Raw genomic sequence first — 19,910 nt, 5'->3', positions numbered from 1 at the left:
AGCTATCTAAATTTGACAATTTACCCCCCCCCCCATAATTGCGGGTTTTAGCCTTCTATTATTTTAATTAGCCCTGGTTTTTAGAAGCATAATTTCTGAGATATTTATGGTATTTTAGGCTATATTTTGGCTTTTTTTGTGCCATTCTGTTCTATAGGGTTTTCTGAAGGAAACATGATAGTATGCATTATATGACACACTAAAGAAATCAAGTTCGGCTAATATGAAATAAAAAAGTTCGGCTAATATGAAATAAAATAGGATGAAAATATAATAGTTAAGAAACAAATTGTGTCTATACATTTTCACATGAGGGGGGTATAAAAATTAGCAACTTTTAGATAATTTCAAAGATAAAACTCCCCCAAAAGTTGTAAAAATAGTTTTTTAAAGAAAACTATAATTTAATTTCTTTTTAAGAATAATTTTGAAGAATGTGACCCTCCCACCATCAAAAGGGCTCGAATTGAGGATGAGAACCAATATAGCACACGATATCCTTTTTTTGACGGAAATGAATTTGATCCCACACCCCTATATATTCAAATTCAGGGATATATATTAGGGGACATTAGGCACATTAGGGGAGTTGTGATTGCATAAAGTCTATGTTAAGTGTAAGCCAGCTAGCATTTTTTCTCTGATTTCATGTTTCTCTTGGAGTCATGGCCGTTTCTCATACACCGATGGCTTTTCCTGGTATGGTTATACTCAGTCGATGGTTATGAAGTTCTATCTGTTAAGCAATATGTTAGGCATGGTTTTCTTACGTTTCGCCTTTAACACGAGTAAAAAAACTTTGATGGCAACTTATTTTCTCAGTTAAAGACTGGCATTTGAAATAGCAAAATGAACTCTAAGAAAAGGAATAATGATGAAAGCTACATGGAAGTAGTAAGTTATTCATTTGTACTCTTAGCAGGTAAAGGGATTAATTCTAATATAATTTATCGAATGGTTTATACAGTTCTCTTATAGTTAACGAATTGTTAAATATATTTGAACATGGATCTTCAGAGGTCGGTAAAGAGCAATATCAAAACTAAAAAGTGCGTAAACACTGCATTTAAATGATTTGCGAGCTTAGCTCGTGAGGCAAATCTTACTTATTTTTTTTATTCGTGCCCCAAGTCCTCCCCCCACCATATATCTCAACCCAATCCCTAAATCCTCCCTCCCCTCTCTCTCTCCACCCCCCTCCCCCCCTCCACGCCCCCAGGCCCCAACAGTTTTTGACGTGTTTTTTTTCAATTTTTTTTAAACAAACTTAAAACATACAAAAATCACATTTAATATTTTCCGAATTCAAAATGAGAATGATATAGATATGTTAGTCGTGACTTTTGCTAACATATCTAGTGAAATATTGTTTGTGGACCTTTTTTTTTTAACTTAAATTTTACGCCTTTTTTTCAAAGTATTAAAATAATAACAAAAAAAAGAATGTCACTTTTGATTTAAATTCTAAATCACAATCTTGTGCTTACCCTATTCCTATTGATTGTAACATGAGTAGAAAACAAAATAACTTAAATCTTTTTACCTTTATATAAAAGAAACTTTTTTTTTTCCAAAATATTTCAAAGATAAGTTAAACTTCTCTTCATTTCTGACAAGAAAGGAACAGTTATGCTGATAGAAATATCCACGAATATTTCACGAAATATTCTATCGTTTAAATCCCATTGCAAACTTCTATCTAATTTCTAACGATGAGAGAAAACCTGCAATATATTCTCATTAGACATCCCTTGAAAATACCAAATAAAACAGACGTTAATATTCTCATACCAGCTTGATGAATTTCAAGCGAGAATAGATGCATTACTTTGTCTTATACAAAAGCCACACATTCCTTTGTTCTGGAAAACAAAAGAAATCTGAATATTCCCAAATGAGTTAGACGTATTTATAAGAGCGAAAAGTACCATTTGATTTTGCAATACAAAAGATGTGTATTCCTTTGATATGGAAAATCAGAGGGATTTAAATATTCGTAAAAAATGCTTGACAAATTTCAGGACATTGTTTAATACAAAGTATTGAGTTCTTTAGGAATGTGAGATTTGAATAATTGAAAATTGCTAAAAAAACTATTGGACTGTTGTACAACATAATAAGAGATTTGAAGTTTTGTATCATTCTTATCTTACGTTCGTACGCTGCTGTCTATATCACTGTAAGTGACAATAAACCTATTACTTTCTTAATTGTTTTTTTTCTATATGTGTCAGTATCTCGATTTATAGTAAGCAATTAGTTCTGTCTCCAGAAATCACTCCCTAAGGAATCTGATCTTCATGAAAAATTGAAGGAATATGGTAAAGAGTTGACCCTAGATATTATGGCTACGCTTCTATATTAGGAGTTCTTCAACAGTAAGATCAAGAGTCAGTCAGCTGTCCCCCAAGATACATAATAATAAATCCCCCCATAATATTGGCGCGGTCACAGTAAACTCGGAGTTAAGCACGAGAACTATTTATAATACAAAAAAATTCATTACAATCTACTAAGAGATAAGGACTTATAAGAAAGAGTGTTATATTTCTATGCCTAGAACCCTTAAGCTAATAATAGGGACACCCTCTTAGAATGTCTCACATTGGAGATAAATAGTAGTTTCTCCCATAGTAGGCTAAGTAAAAAGGGTCAACTGATTGTTTTTGTGTTATTTCATAAAGTTATACAACAGGTCAACTATTTCAAAAAAACTTACAATATGTCAGAAGAACTAAGCGAACTATTATTAGCGCAAAAACTAATCGAAAAAACGTAGAAATAACCAAATCTCTTCCTCAATATGACGGATTATCAGATATAGACAAATTTAATATCCAATTTGCCCACTTTCTAGAGATAACTAGAAAAGGGTTAAAACCGCTGGTAAGCATGCTACTTCTAAGATTAATAGGGCAAGCCTTGACGTTTTTAAAACAAATTGAAAATTCTGTTGGGGAACATAACAATATCCCAATAAATTCAATTGACAAATTACTAACAGCGTTCCGAGACAGATTTATCGAAACGAGTTCAACAAATAAATTAAAACACGGGACAGTATAAGTAGGAAGCCCTCTCTAATTTCTAGCTCTACAAGGTCACACGACACTTTCTAGACCAATCAGAGAGCTAGTGTAATGTTAAGGGTTTTAATCTGTATACCGATCGCGCCCACTGCGCCGTTGAGGTTTAAAGCTGTGAACTAGCATCTTATAAGTTTTCCGACCGCGTCGCTTGCAACGCTAAAGATTGTGCCAATTCTGCCATCAAAGACTGCGCCACAGCAATGGAGATTAAGGTAAATGGGTGGCCGCGCCACTCTCAATCTTGAGAGAAAATAAAATATGTAACTACAAAAGTGTAACCTCTTTTCCTCGAATTATCTCCGAATCAGATTCTTTAGGGAGCCCTGCCTATGGAGTACAATTGAACTAGTTATCTACAGTGCGATGAGATACGGGCATATAATAAGAACAAACACAAATAGAAAAGAAATGGATTTATTGAACTTACATTTCAGGTGTACAACAATGTATGTATATGGGCAAAGCTTCACTTCGGTAGGAACATAATGTCTGTAATCATAATGCCTGGGTTCTGAGTAAACGCAATCCAAAAAAAACTTTTCTAACATTATAAAACACTATTCTTGATTCTGCGCGCTAAGAGCTATTTCACGATTGGCTCAACTCTTGTGAAGGGCCTGCTACCTTGTAATTATGTTTGCAAACTAAACTCATTATGCTAACTGCCCATCCAATAATTTATTTTCAATATTTTTGATGATTAAACATTCATACTGCTATAATTACTTAAACTTCCTGTGAACTTTGTATCTAGTGATTTTTTTATTGCTAAGTATCTTCGCGAAATTCAAAACCGTCTCCGCCGATGTTTGGCTGAGACTAAAGTGCAGTTTTTCGTTTGCTGATTAAGAATTTAGACTCTAGTTTGAAACAGGATTTTTAAGCTTAATTAGGGGAAGTTTAATTTCTGTCGGAATTATCCTCAGAAAGAAAGAATTTTATTTTCTTGTATTTCAAATATATCACATATTACTCACGGTACATATTACCCTTCCCATTATTTAATGACGTCCCTTCATTAGGTTCTGATTGCCCTAGGGTTTTTGAAATATTCACGATTTATTTACTATTGGTCCTGCGTAATTTTAGTTGACATTGTATTATTTTATACTTTTATATAAGCTTAATCGGGAGTGCTAAAAATTTTCTCTATTACTTTTCTTATTTTATTATATATCCCTTTCTAAAGTTCCTCTACCGGACTAAGATTATCCATGGTTATAGCCTAGCTACTATACTAAAAATTTGTTTTTGTTTTCTACATCTAACACTGATGACTCATTCCAACTGTATCAAACATTATCATAGGAATTGTTTTATGTGGTTGGGACTATTCTACTATTACTACTATTACTGTAAGATTTTTTTTTTGAAAATTCATCTTTTACAAGTTTTTGTCCTTTGCTAACTATAGGATAATTATGCTTCCTATCTACGCTGAATTAATGGGGAGATACATTGATTTTATATTAACTCTGTCTAAATAACTAGCAATACATACATATATGAAGGACTTAAAGCATATAATAATATGTTCACTACATTCACTGGTGATCATTAAAACATTTTCACTGGGTTTGTTCGTTATATAATTCTGATAATAAGTTATCGAAGTTAATTTTCAAAACTATTTTTTATCATAATTATTAAAATGTGACATGTGTAAATTCACACCTATTTCACCACCTTACGTGTCTCTTAGCGTACTCACTCCTTTTGTTGTAAATTATGGTCCTTGACTGCTTTCGTCTTGGCAAAAAATTTTAAAACACTTACAATATAGTTTCTTCACAGATCAGTTCGAGCACTGTTATGTTCATCCTGGACGAAACGCTTTCTCTAATTGTCAAACGGGAAATTCTTCTCCCAGGTACGGGTGTGTGGAATTTAGATATCAGAGTTCATTCTCACCTGCTGTTTTTGGATAGTTCATAAGGTGCCTTATCGTTAAGGGGTTGAACACTGGGACTACGTTGATAATAGCCAAAGGCCGTTCTGGCTAAGTGGACGCGCGCTGGGCTGAGAATCCGTGAATTCGGGTTCGATCCCTGGTGTGGTCAGTTTCTTAGTTTGGGACGCGGGTCAGTGGTGTGACCCTGTAAGCTTAGCCAGAGTCAACCCAGCTCTAAATGGGTACCTGGAGAAATCTGGGGAAGGTAAACAGGTAGGGTTTGCGAAAGCATAGGTTGGCTGGCCCCCAGCCCCCCATTGCACTTCCTGGCTGAAGGGCCACGAAACGGAGATCAGCACCGCCGGTTTGGACCTTAAGGGTCTAGTGCCGCATCCTTTACCTTTTTTACTACGTTGATAATAGATGGGTTGATTTTCTTCTCAGCATATCGTTCTTGGGATATTTTAAAGTACGTAGAGAATGTATTTCTCGTATAAAATTGTTCGTTTGTGCACTTAGAGATTAAGTTCTCTTATAAAATTGTTCGTTCATGGCTTGCATCTATTGGCTTTTGCGGTGATTCCTTAGTTAATCACAAGGGAATTGATGTTTGGATTTGGAGTGGGTCGACGTCAAACTTTAGAGACTCCTTCAACATATTGTCTTTAACTTGTGGGAGGAGTATATTGTCACAGAGGGGTTAGTCACTGGGGTTAATTTTGGTTTCTGTAATTCAGCGGTTGGTTTCCAGGTCCATTTTTCAGAAATTATCTCGTAACATTTATGGGATAACAGAGATAGGAACTTTTCGCGTTTGATAGAGGTGATAGGATTGGTTCCGAGAAATGGTCGAAAGGGATTCAACGCGTGAATCTGCGACACGTAAATAATTTGGGTTCATCAGAAATCATAACTATACAGTTATATGGTGCATGGGTCCATAAGGATTATCAAGGGTGATATTTATGAACTTATCTCTCGCACTTGTCAATGGGGTTCTCAAGATTGATGTGTTTACTTAGTTTGATAATGCCCGGTATACTGAAATTTATTAGATAGTGTTACCTGGTACATAATATGGTTTTTGATCGAGGAACAACGATCAAAAAGGTAACCGTAATTTTTGTAAACGAAGCTAGGATGAAAATTGCCAGGAGTCTAAGGTGAGTACTCTTCGTTGGTTGAAATATGATGAAAATAGATGCTACTAGGTTGTATCTTTACTGGACTACGCATTGCAATGATTGATTTCCAATATGTCATTCCAATTCCTGGAATAAAAATAACTAGGCAGAATCACACGTTCTTTAAAACAAGTCGTCATAATACATAATAAGCAACGTAATTGGTTACATTTAATGGTTAACGTTACGCTACAAGGCAATATTAAGCATATGCCAATATTAATGCACATGTATTAACTTGAACAACAAGACATTGTTACTTTAAGTAAGGTCTCTTATTATTTTCCTTAGTATAAGTTATTACACACACTTTATCTTAATCTTCTTCAACCTCTATTTAATTCTACATTAGATTTAAAATAACCATTTAAACATGTTACACTACATCATTTAGTTTGAGGTCTCAGTTTACAACATATTTCATGCCTTCACTGTTCACGCACGTCCTTGCTGTTTAAGAAACGCATGTTGCAGCGTGGTAAGCGCACGGTTTTACGTAAACGACACTTACAATGAGGGAACTAGACAAAGCAAGAACGAGTGGAGACCTCTATACCCACTCGTTTTCTAGTGTCTTCCCTTTTTCTTGGCTTAGACGTTCTCATGGGGTTCCGAGTTTAACTTCCTCATTTCAGCCATTTCCCCGTGACCTTCCTTTGGGTTTTTCCTTCTTAGTCTCAAAACTCTTCCATAATTAAAAGTTAGTAAGGTTCTCATGGTCAGGGAAATCGCGAATACGACACATACGGTCAGTAGTATGTTCCACCAAAAATTGTTTGAGAATAATCCTTATCTATTATCCACGTACGTTAGTCTCTGGTCTTCATTAGTAAATAAGGGGATCTGGGAATCTAATGCTTCTCTTATTTTTGTAAGCTTTAATATCCCTTTATTCTTTTCTTTTTGGACCATATCGAGGTTTTCATTTCCTCACTTTCTATATTGGAAATAGTGTACGACAGGTTAATTGCCTTAAAATTGATTATTTTAGGACTTATTATAGTTGTGCTCGTGGTAATTAACGGCGTTTGAACTGTTGACTCTTTAGTTACAAGTCGACATCCTTGTTTTATTGTTATCGTACCCACATCTTGTAACAGTAATTTGGTCCTGTAACTTGAATCTATTCTTTCCGTATTATTATAACAAGACAAAGTTCAAATAGTTTCTCTTGGGACACTAAATAGCCAAAGATTATTTTTTAGGTGTATAAATATTTCTAGTTCAGTGCTTTCTATCGAGGCTTCGCATGAATCACGTATTTTTTCCGGCTTTGCGTCTTTTAAGAATATATCTAACATAAAAGATCCAGATTTGACATTATAAATAGGTAACGTAAGCTGGCATATCAGGTTTTTGAATGATACGCACTCTTATAAGTCTTGTGGATTGGCTAGGGCATACTTTCGTCTATCTTGATCAACAAGTCAATACTCTGTTTCAGGTGTGATAGTCATAATTGAATTTGTCTTCTTTGTGTTAGCAGGGAAGGTCGAAATTTTGTACAAGTCGTAAATGGATTGCTGGTTTATCAATGGAATTGTTACTACTGCGAATGACTGTTCATTCATTTCCGTTCAGAATTTAGAAATTTGTTAGAGGAAAAGACGGTAACAATAAATAATCGGAGCCCTGAACTTAATAAAGAGTTTGGGAAATAGTATTATTTTATTATAAATTGTTTCAATACAACGTTTATTCAGGAGAAATAAAGTGGTAGATACGTCGACCTCGTAAAACCTTGGATTAGTACCTCACTCCTTAAACGTATCGAGAAAAGTTACAAGCTTTATAAGAAGGGTGTAAAGGGAACTTTACACCCTTATTATTATTCTATGTATAATAATTTCTCACATTAAATTCTGAGAAGGGATAAAAAAGATTATTATAAAGAAAAGTTTATACTTTAAAAGTTTAAAAAAGATTATTATACAGAAAACGAACAGAAATTACTCCGTATATGAAAGGGACTGTCCCCTCTTCAACACCTCGCTCTTTACGCTCAAGTTTGACTATGTCACAACCATCCTCTTTAAAACAATGAAAAACTTTAGCATAAAGAGCGAGGCACTGAGGATGGGACAGCCCCTTTCATATGCAGAATAATTTCGGATCGTTTTAAGTTTTAATGTCGCTCCTTACTTTCAATTAAAAAAAACTTGGTTTTTATTTAATTTTTGAACGGTTTTCAACTAATCCAGGTTCGAATTTGGCTCACCGTGTATGAAAAATTACAACAAAACTTGCACATTAATTTTGGCGGATTTAATACGTATATGAAAGCTTACCCCCACCTTAATACCTTGTTCTTGACGCTAAAGCTGTTAGCACTTTCAAAAACGCTTCCTATTCTATTTAAATGGCCCCCGTGTTTAGGTACACACTCTTAAAAATTGGGACACAGTCAAACTTTAGCGTAAGGAGAAAGGTATAGAGCAGGGACACCCCTTCATATATGGAATAATTTTTGTTTGTTTTTCAAATAATGCCGGTAAATCTTGCTCACCCTCTATGAAATATATATCCCTCCCCCTCACGGAAAACTCCTAGTTCCATCCTCCCTGAGAATCACCCTCTCTCGATCTTCTAGAACCATTATATAGATCCACTTTCCCCTGGGGGAAAAAACAGCAAATGAACACGCATCCGTTTTCTGTCTTCGGGCGAAAATAGCAAAATTTCACATTTTTGCAGATAGGAGCTTGAGACTTCTACGGTAGAGTTCTATGGTACGCTGAATCTGATGATGTGTTCAATAAGATTCCTTTAATTTTCAGGGGTGCTTCCAACTATTTCAAAAATCAGGCAAATTTTATCATGCTCGTAACTTTTGATGGGTCACATTGATCTTGATGAATCTTATTTATTTTGAATCAGCATCGTTAGCTAATTCTGTCGATATATGTATTGATATTAAAATTCTGTTTTTTAGTTTCGGTAGCCAAATTCTTACTTAAAGTTCGTTATCACGAACTGTTTGAAAGCTACAGATATATGATATTCATCATATTGACACAGTGCAGGGAATGCTTTGAAGCCATTTGCACCCACCTGCAATACGTCACAAATGGCGGGATTCTTCGATCCAAATTGTGGTGTTTCCACCCCGTCAGATAGGAAGATGCTACTTTCACGTGTAGATTTCTACTCTGATTGGATGTGCCTGCTATAAACAACCTAACGGCATACTCAGGCTGCTCTAAAGCTTGGCTGGGTTGGAAAAGGGAGAAGACAGGACATATTACCCCTTATAGTTTAGGCTGGTGATGAGGAAGCGTATTTTTTATATCCCTGAAGACCTTGTTCTTCAAGAACCGCTTTGCCACCCCAAATATAAAAAAAATTAGCAATCTTAGCTACAAATGTTTTGCCCTCCCTGGAGTGTCCTGCTTGAAATTAGACTGTGGTGGTTAAAAATTCAGAGCAAAACCCTTAAGTGGCTGGCACTCAGATTCAGGAGTAGGACCAAGTGATCTAGCAAATCAACATAGCTACTATCTCGTACCTGTGATGGCTGGTATAATGGGCCTGAACACGGAAACAAACGAGAGCAATTGGCGGATTTGGCCGTCAGCGAGCTGGTTGTCACTGTGGCGCAGTTTTCGGGAAGCAAAGGTCACATCGTTGACAATCAGACACATGGTGAGACTTTTACTGAACATTTCAAGAGCGAGCATGAAGAAAGAGATGGATGTCCCACAGATTGGGTTTTATTTTGCATGATCAAACCATTGTACGACTATCAGGATCAGCCATAATAGAAGAAATAGTTTTGGAAAACATTTCAAAGAAAAGTTCTGAAAGACGGATATGATTTACTTGAAGAGGTTTAGACAAATGGGAAGGGTAGCTTTGATCGCTCAAAGGATGTTTATGAAAATTTATACCAACAGAACAAAAGCAATGATTCTCTATTCTACTGATAAGGACAATTCCCTTGGTTTTCCTAAACAGAAGGCATATGTATTCTCAAAAGCACCGAGCATGTATTCTGACCGAGGTTCTGCGCATGGAAGATTATGATGTTACCAAGATTGAGTTCTAATATTTGATTCTCATTGACATATCTAAATTTGGAAGTGGTGATCCTCCGAACAATAGAGAAAAATTTTAGAAACCTTTGGCGTCAGTACTTTGGCGTCAGTATCCACGCTCTGGAAACAGAAAGAATTTAATATTTTAGGATCCTGCTACAATCATCAAATCAAGCAATTGGCTAATTAACATCTGATTTTCTTGCTTGACATTGGTATCGACTGTACATAAGGCTTATGGCGCCTTTGGAAAAGCTTTAGATGCTCTATTGGGTTCTTAAGTTGCTGAACATATTCATTGCTTAGAACTTTGGGAATAAAATAGGTGTCAATCACTGACATATAAAAAGTGGGCAAATGACACCTTTCAGGCTTCTTGTCAAATATTCCACATAAAACAGCCAACAGAAATCGTGGCTATTATTGGTATAGAATTTTTTCAAAAGTCTGTTCAATCAAATATGAAGTTGGTTACTACCGATGCTCCTTGAAGACCTCACTTCACAAAGTATTTTTCCATATGTATTGGGAAGGAGCTTCTACCTCTGATGGTGACATATAATGAAGTAATTGCTGGTAGTCAAGACGCTAGTCCATGCACAATTCAAATTAGATTGTCTTAGTACGATGTGACCTTGAGTAGCCCGGTCTCGTTCGATCCAGGTGACCAGCTATGGGTACTTTCAAAAAATGCCATTACAATGGTATTCAGAAGCTAAATCGTGTCCCAATCCTTGAACAGACTCAACGTTTGATAATAGACAAGGAAATGCTGACTATTGCTGGCCCAAGGCAATAATGTTTTTGTATGAAAACCTGCCTCGTGCCACAATTATTAAAGGGTTCAAGAAGTTTTTAAATATTACAACTTCCCCGACCCAATCACTCCTAGGGTATTTTGCTATCTACACTACCAATTCAAAACAAAGAAACGATTTGAAGATTCTCTCACATGATGTGGGGAGGTATGGGCGGTGGAAGCATTCAAAATGGTTAATAGTACTGAGCTTCCTTGGTGAGTTTTCATCACTGAGTATCCCAGCTAAAGTTCGCATCTATAAACTCCCCTAGATGAAGCCACTCTTTTTTTCGTATCTTCTAGTTTGCTGAGTTTGCCAAATTGTGCGGATCTAACAGTTGGGGCTGACAAATTTAATACCGAAGATGGGCCATCCCGAAGTGGTATCTGTTCAATGTAACTGAACCAAGTAATCACTGGAACAACCGTAAACGCCTTCCTTAGGAGTGAGTCTCGATTTAATTTGACAGAAAATATATTTGTACCAATTATAATTATAGGACCGCGCACAGCCACAGCAACATTCAGGTCTTTCTGGATGCACAGGGCAGAACAGATGAAAGTTGAACAACAACTGGGAACAGTTATTTTCTATGGATGGTCTAAGACACAAGAAATAAATCTTTTCAGAGGAGAAGTGGAAACGTCATGATCTGGGTGCTATTGAGCTTACTGCATTTGCGTATTCCCGAGAAGCTGTGATTAAGAGAGAATTTGTACAACACAAGATGATGATAGATACCAATGCCCATCATATTCATGAATCGTTAGATAGCCACGACGATCATATGCATCTATGTGGAGATATTAACATGGCAAATGATATATTATTTCAGCATTCATTCCGCTAACATCTAAAGACACAGGCAGTGAAATAACTTGAAAAACCACGTCCTATTGACAAGAATTGTCATGTTAAGTGGAAATCTTACTTTATAAGACTTGCTATGTTAAGTGGAAACTTTGTGAGAATAATTATAGTCACAGGAATAGTCACTCTGATTCATTTGTGAGGCTTGGCCCTCACAGAAAGATAAGTAATCTTTCTAATTATTATAACCATATTTCCGGATTAATTATGACTGCAGTTAATTTATCTGAAACTCTACAAGAAATTAATCGAAAATTGAACGGAATAGACATAGCTTCGTCGCAGGTTCAAGAACATAGAATTTATGTTCTATTTGCTATTTCGTTGCGAATTGATTCGACAGTAGAGAAGTTCTCGGAGGATGCATCACAATTGAAGAAAGATTACCTAAGTTTGAAAGCTGAAATGTCGGCTACTAACGTAAAATTGCAAAAACTAGGAAATGAGTCTAAAAAGTGTAATTTGGTCCTGTATAATTTTGATCCTGCAAACAAAGGTTCTTCTTTACGAGAAGATGCAATGAAAGAACTGAACTTACATGTGCCAAATTTAGGGCCTGGAAATTATGGACATTAGAGACATTTTTCGGCTAAACGCTAAACAAGGCACGCGGCCGGTGTTGGTTAGGTTCACAAACGGTTACACTCGTGATATTATATTGCGGTCAAGTGCTTACCTGAAAAGGGCGAGTCTTGGTGTTAGGCCCGATTATACAGAGCGTGAACTGTCTATCCTTAACCGCCAAAAGCCTTTTCTTGAACGTGGTAGAGGAGAAAATAGAGAAGCAAGACTAAGAGGGATAAAAATATATATTGGTTAACAGTGTTTTACGTATAGCTTTGATAAGCAATGTATAGTTGAGGTTACGAATGCCCCTAATATTGAGTCATAAGCGAGTACTATGACCCATTTTAAGGAAAATGTTGGACAAAAGTTTCACCGTGTACCTGAGTCTTTATCAGTGCCGCAAAAAAGTTTAGTAACGAGTCTGGTTTCTGAAAATAATCGGTTTAAACTGGAAGAAACTTGCAATTCAAGCTCGCGTTCAGGATCTTCATCCTCAATTCAATCTTTCTTTTATGTAGTGGAGGAGCTAAGTAGTGATAGCAAAATAAATGGGGTGAGCAGTAAAACTCCAGCTATTAAAATAGGCTCCACATCATCTTTTGTCGGGCCTGTGGGGGCTCCCAAACTTAACAGACAACAAATTATTAGCCCAGATGACAACCTATGACGGAAGAGCAAGTCTGTTAGAGCTGACGACCCTTAAAACATGGAGCCTAGGCGGCTATTTAAAACGTCATAACTCATTGGCTCAGATAGTGGATAGGATAAGCAGAGCCATGGCGCAAATTACAGGTGTCATTTAGCACATTGGAATGTTCAGGGTTTTTCGTATCTTAAAGTAGAGTGTCTTCTTAAATGTCATGATTTTTCAGTTGTATCATTAGTAGAAAAGTGGCTGAAAAAAGAGGAGAAAATAGAAGGTTTTTCTTATTTTGGATCACAAAAAAAGCGATCGTAGAATGGTAAAACTTATGGAGGAGTTGCATTATTGATAACGAAAAGATGGCGAAATGTATCTCGATTGAAGTGTTTCATGGAATCTAGTATGGGTGCGAGTATCTTTGGTTAGTAACTCGTTTATCTTTTGTTCAGTGTATTTATCGCCAGAAACTAGCACTTTTAGTAATGAAGATACCTGGGAGATATAAAAAAAGATATGGATCGTTTTTCAGAACAGATTTTGTCCGATTATTCTATTTTTCTCGGGGATTTTAACGGATATACAGGGGAGGACGAAGGAGCCCGTGAGGAGGAGGTGAATTTCGAACTAGAAAATATGAACAGAGATTACATGATTAAGCCGTTGGTTATGAGGAGGACAAGAAAGGATGGTTATCGGAGAAAGAATAATTGGGGTAAAAAATTATTGGATTTTTGTGTTAAGCAGAATTTGGTTATTATGAATGGGACGACAGGGAAGGATAAAGAAGTGGGGGATTTTACATGTTTTTCGGGTAAATCTCCAAGTGTTATAGATTATGGGGTTGTTAGTTTTGGGCTTCTTTCTTGTTGTGTGGATTTTAAACTGATGGCGCTGGCTGGGTCAGATCTTTTACCTATTAGGGTTGAATTGGGAGGGGGAGAATGGGCTGAGAGCCTGAAAAAAATTTAGGGTTGAGGGAAAGATAGGTAATGAGCTTGAATGGAGGGAAGATTTAATAATGATAGCGAGGAGAAGTTGAAAAAGGTACTAGTTGAAGATAGAGGGATGGATTCCTATATTCAGAAGAGTGAGGATATGGCAAAGGAGGGGAATATAGCAGGTTCTGTTGATTTTTGTCACGGATTTTAGGAACTAAAATAAGATAGGAACTAAGGTGGCAACTACCATATGACCTAATACCCTCGCTCTGTCTGTACCTAGGGTCTTCTTTTTCAGGATAAACCAAGCGAACAACTCCTCTTATAAATATTTTAAATGAGCATCCTCAAGAGTCTGTGTTTACGCTAATGAATGAAGATTCTTTTAGTTAAGCCAAACTTTCAGTCACAGGTTGGAAAATATCATATGTTGAATGAGTTAGGTTAAGAAACTAATTTCAGAAGCAGCCGCTGGCTTATACTAGAGACAACCTTATAAAATACACATTATATTACATACGTTAGTCAATACAAATATCAAACATCCTATGAGAAAATATATTCTTAAAAGTTACTCGTTTATTAATTGCAATATTCTATGTACAGAGTTCTGTCATATTTTCTTTGCTAAGAGTTATTATATCCCGCCCATTTTTAATTCACCTCTCGACTAGAATTAAAAATAATTATTTATTTCACAAACTTGGAACAGAAATAAGCAATGGGTATCTTTAAAATAAACTATGTGGAACAAATATCAGTCAAAAAAATTAATCATTATGATCGTACAAGGAGTGCACCAAAAAGTGATAAAAAAGTTAATAAAAAGTTTTTTTTTCCGTTCCAGCTGACGTTGTTTAAGGTGTTTTCGGGCGAACAACATGTTGATTAACAATGTTGATGAACAATTGTGAGAACACATTTGTTGATCAACAATGATTTTCGCCAGAACATGAATTTGAATGTATTGTTGGAAATTATGGCAATATTTTTAAAATTAGTGCGACTATGGTTTTGCTCATGTGATTCTCATTGTTTATGCAGATTTTCACTTTGATTCATTTCTGAAAATTTAAAAAAATTTTTAGAGCCAAAGGAATTGGATAATTCACAATCAACTACTTTGTCTCGTGTTGTTTTAGACCCTGTAACTCAGACTCGAAGATAAATAGATTAAAAAAGTTGAGCTAAGAAATGCAAAATATTCATTTTAATCCATTCTTGGGCTGTCAATTCACGCTAGAAGATTTTTAGGCAAAGCTTTGGTAAAGTTCTAAGTGAGAGGCCTCTTTCTGTCTTGGGAAGTAATTGAACAGGGTGAATAAGACTTTCAGGAACAGATTTGGCTCTGAAATGTATTGAGGAAGATATTACAAGCTAACATCCCTTTCCAAGGACTTAGAATATGACATATTTCCAATCCCAGAATTTGTATAATAGGTCAATAGCCTATCTGTGTAAGTTGTGGCTAAAGAACAATTTACAGTTATTTTTGGGTTTCAATCGCTCTTCCAATTACTCTTGTTGTTGAAAATGTAATTTAATATTATCTAAAGTTAAGTTTACTTGAAAGAAAATGCAATAAAAATTCTGAAAACAGCTTCAAACAATCCTATAATACTTGCTTAGCCTTGGTCTATATCATTCCTAAATGTACTTCAACCCCCCCCCCGTAATATGGAAATATATTGCTCAAATTATATATGTTCTGTACATTTTGCCATGTATCAATCCTTTTATCAAACAGGTTAAGCAGCAGAGTTTAGAGAAGCAACTTTGACAAAATAAAAAAAAACTGGAAAATGTAATAAAAATACAGACTAGGCCATATATTTTCACATTAGGGGGAAAAAGTGTTGGCAAAGCAAAATGAAGTGCTTATAGGAATGATATGAGTAAGTATTCTGTGGCTTGTAATGTTTTTTTTCATAATTTCATGATATTTGTTTTCAAGTAAGCCTAACTTTTTCATAATACCTGCAGTTTCTTTTACTTTTCTTTAACTTCAAGCCATACTAAGGATCTTTTTAAAAAATCAAATGAACAAATAAGAGTATCTTTGTAAATCAAAATTTTCCATAGAATAAAGACACCAGACTTTAACTTGTGTTACAATTCAGTAGCAGATATTGCTCTCAAGATTTTACTTTTATAACACAGTCATAACAAAAAATAGATTCCCTTTGGAGTGGAGGGAAGAGTTGTGCATGTAAGTACTTCCTGCTACATTCTCAACCATCATTAAAGCTCTGGATAAATCTCTTAGCTTTATTTACCCTATTTAGCTGCTTTCTAAAATCAGCAGAAGCCACTAATCTAAAATTTAACCCATGTTTTTTCTTTAGAAAAGAAACTGGAGAAATTTCCTTTTCTCAATTAATCTCCAAGACAAGACAAGACTCCCTTGTTATACTGTTAAACAATAATTTGTAAAGTCCTAATTGCTCCTTTGGGAAATAATTACCCCTTTTTTAATCATTTAACACTTATAATTTTCTATATGTTATGAGACTGCAAAAGCATTGTAATAGCTTATGTCAAAAAGTCCACAATTATACATACCTTTGTTGGAACATTCCTTTTGTCCCAAAATATAGCATTTCAATGAGCCAAATATTGGCAGTGCAGTTCTGTCACTTCATTACAATAAAACTATGGAGTCAAGTGAAATGTTTGGTACATGCTATGCTATTTAAAATTTCATTACTTGTGATGGTTATTTTTTTTCCTTGAATATTTGCAAGGAAAATAGCAGTAACCCTGTTACCTTTGCTGCTGCATTCTTCCTTTTTGTCCCAGAATATGGCATTTCAATCACAAGATCATTTTCATGGTTTAAGTCAACAATCTTGCCTCTATGTATTGTGCTTCTGAACAAGCATTATGTTTTCTCAACTAAACAAATTACTGAGCAAACACTATCATTTGATTTCCCATTCAACTGTTTTCATATACAAGGGCTACTACCATTGTTGTGTCCCACGCAACTACCCCCCTCCTTCAAGTTTATGCCAGATATAGTATTTTTTTTATAATATCATATATTTTTTTAATATAGTACAAATTATATTCTGGTCTTAAAAAGACATGGGGATTGTGAGCCCAATCCTTTTAATTTTTGCAAGTTTTGAGTTTGACTAGGTTATCTACTGTCATTTCTATTCGTTTTGGGTTTGATTTATTTATTAATGATGGTTTTTGGTAGTTCTACAATTTCGATAATTTTTTCCCTAAATTTTTTTCTTCATTTTTTTCATTTGGCACCCGCCACCTGTTGTGAAGCGTTAGTTGTGGTCTTTGGGGGTTGTAGTCGTAGATGCCTTTATTCTCCCCTTATAGGGGAGATAAACTCTCGCCCTAAGGTAAATAAACTTTGGTAGCGTGCCTTAGGCTATGACCGAACAAATGAGGCGTTCCGACCATGTATGTTCAAGAGGCTAAATTTAGATCGTAGAGAGGTAGTCTAGAGTACAACACTTTTATTCATTTAACGTATAATATAATCGTATATAGTCTGTCTACTGGGACTGGCTATCCCAAGTAGACCACAAGTCTCAATAAAACAACAATAAGATATAAATAGATACAGACACTTACAATGATCCGACAAAGTCCAAGGTATTTCTAATGAGAAAACAAACTGGCAGAGGTTCACCCGGCAAGTCAAAAAGTCTGCCTTCAGTCTCAAAAATCGGGGTATATATATGAAAAACCTAACCACGTCCTTCCGGTAAATTGACGCATTCAGCCAGGAAATTGGTTATTGAGCAAGTTCCCTCCAAGCCCACACATTCCACGATTTGTATCCCTATCTTAAAAAGTGGTATTTTGAAAACTTTATATTTGCGTCATATATATTTTTACTAAATTAATAATTAACTAAATTAGAAAGCTTTACCACAATACTCCCCATTTAAAGAAGAATTGTCCCAATTCTCAATATTTTACTTTTAAAACAACTTAATTTCATTTATAGCTATTGTACTGCCATCTTTGGGTCATTATGTGCATATATTCGCAATGGGTGTCCTTAGAGTCATGTTTGTGGGCCCATATTGGACTTGCTCCTTTTTTTTGTCGAAGGATTTCAAATTGAAATTTATCCTTGTTTCTCTTTTTCTCTATCTCTAGGACTGACAATTACTCTTTTACCCTCTTCATATGCATCTTCTGTTTTAACTTGACCCCAAGCGGCTTAAACATAATATTAATGGTTTTGCTAAAATTAAATTTCAAGTAATATTAGACAAGTTTATGAATTATTTGAGTTTAAATTTAATTCCCCTTAATAATTTAATTTATCTGTGTGACGTGGCTGATATACCGTTTATTTTTCGTTTTAGAAATACCTTGGTTAAATTTCATATAATATTATTGACTTTTAAATTTTCACATATTTTTTTTCACATATTTCAATAACAGAAGCCATTTGGCTATGTAGCACATTTTCTAGGCCTAAATTAAGTTCTGTTTTTATCTCACTTTCTGACGAACTTGTAGTAAGTCAGTAGTTTCCAAATATCAGTTGATTAAGTATGGTTTGGTTTCTGATGGTATTAGGATATAATTGAACTGGCTTTGAAATTTGCTACTTTCCAAAAATGCGTCAAAGAAATGATTGAGAAATGGATCCAAAAGGATGTTATGAAAAATTTGATTTCCAAAAGAAATTTAGCTAAGACTGTATCTAAAATAAATATTTTTATTATTATGCATCTAAAACATATGTTTTTGCATATATAGTAGAATGAAACACTCAATTTTAATATAAATAAATGCATTCGAAAGTTAATTACTTTTAATTACTTTCTCCTCTTTTTTTAATTACTCCAAAAATAATATCCCGCTTAAATCGAAACGTTATGTTTCTTCCTGGATTATTCTTTTCAAACTTAATACTTAGCGGACCATTTCATAATAAAAACTATTTATACGTTGACTCGATGTCAAACCTTTACATATACATTAAATCATTAGTTAAAATTTAAAGTAAATTAAAATATAGTATATATTTAAGTATTGTGTAGTAACTTACATAAGCATTGCTAAGCAAAAAAACTTAGATAGACCATTCACACACAATCGCAGTGGATTAAAATTTTAAAAGTTATTTTAACGAATTCAACATTAATCTAATTCTGAGCAAAGTATTTTTTTTCACAGTAAATTTCTCAAAAAGAAACACTAAAATGTGTTACAACTCTTTTTTTCCATTAGCAAAACGCTCAAAATACCAATTTAATTACAATCAAAAGTATTACTACTGTCATAGCAGAGAATTCACGTCACTATTTATCGACTCTTTTACTTTCATATTTATGCACTCGTAGTGCCAACCGTTGTCTGCGGTTGCAGATAAAAGTTATTTTTTTTTAATTAATTAATTTCTTTGCGAGAGATTATGGTTTCGTGCAGACAGGGGTTATTACATCCTTCCCTCTGGGGTTTGATGTTTCCTATAATACCAATATTTAAAAGCATATATAAACACACCCATAATAATTAAAGCACTTATGAGAACTCCTCAAGCACTGTGTAAAAGTTTATTTTACTTGGTAGTAGTTTCCACTTCCGTCTCTAAAAGTCTTTTTTTCCGGGAAGTAATTTATTGTTTAGTTAAAAGTAACAAGAGAACTAGAAGTACAGTGCAGGTAAGTTTATTACAGGTCGCAAAAAAAAATCATACTACTACTAATCAATACTTATTACGTGTGCTCATGGTCTTTTTAAAACACCATTAAAGTTTTTTTTTGCATAAAGCCAGGCTTAAACTTTTTAATTCTAAAATTAAAGACTCATACTTTTCTATAAGAATATACATCTTTTTTTTTTCAAAACTAAATTAAACAATAGCTAAATTTGTAGCTTGAGAATCAGTTTGAAAAAGCTTGAGA

At 34.8% G+C, this 19,910-nt stretch overlaps 2 pseudogenes; both read left to right on the top strand.

Annotated features, from left to right (window-relative positions):
* The first annotated feature begins 8,727 nt into the window (after window positions 1-8,727).
* On the top strand, window positions 8,728-10,019 carry LOC148939720 (nitric oxide synthase, salivary gland-like; annotated as a pseudogene).
* LOC148939719 (nitric oxide synthase-like protein) lies at window positions 9,975-11,848 on the top strand (annotated as a pseudogene).
* The last annotated feature ends 8,062 nt before the right edge of the window (window positions 11,849-19,910 follow it).

Source organism: Artemia sp. Qi Xiang Cuo, chromosome 21 (assembly GCF_049724085.1).
Source record: "Artemia sp. Qi Xiang Cuo chromosome 21, ASM4972408v1, whole genome shotgun sequence".
NCBI lineage: Eukaryota > Metazoa > Arthropoda > Branchiopoda > Anostraca > Artemiidae > Artemia > Artemia sp. Qi Xiang Cuo.
Note: the sequence above shows the minus strand (reverse complement) of the source record. Positions and strands in the feature narration are given on the sequence as shown.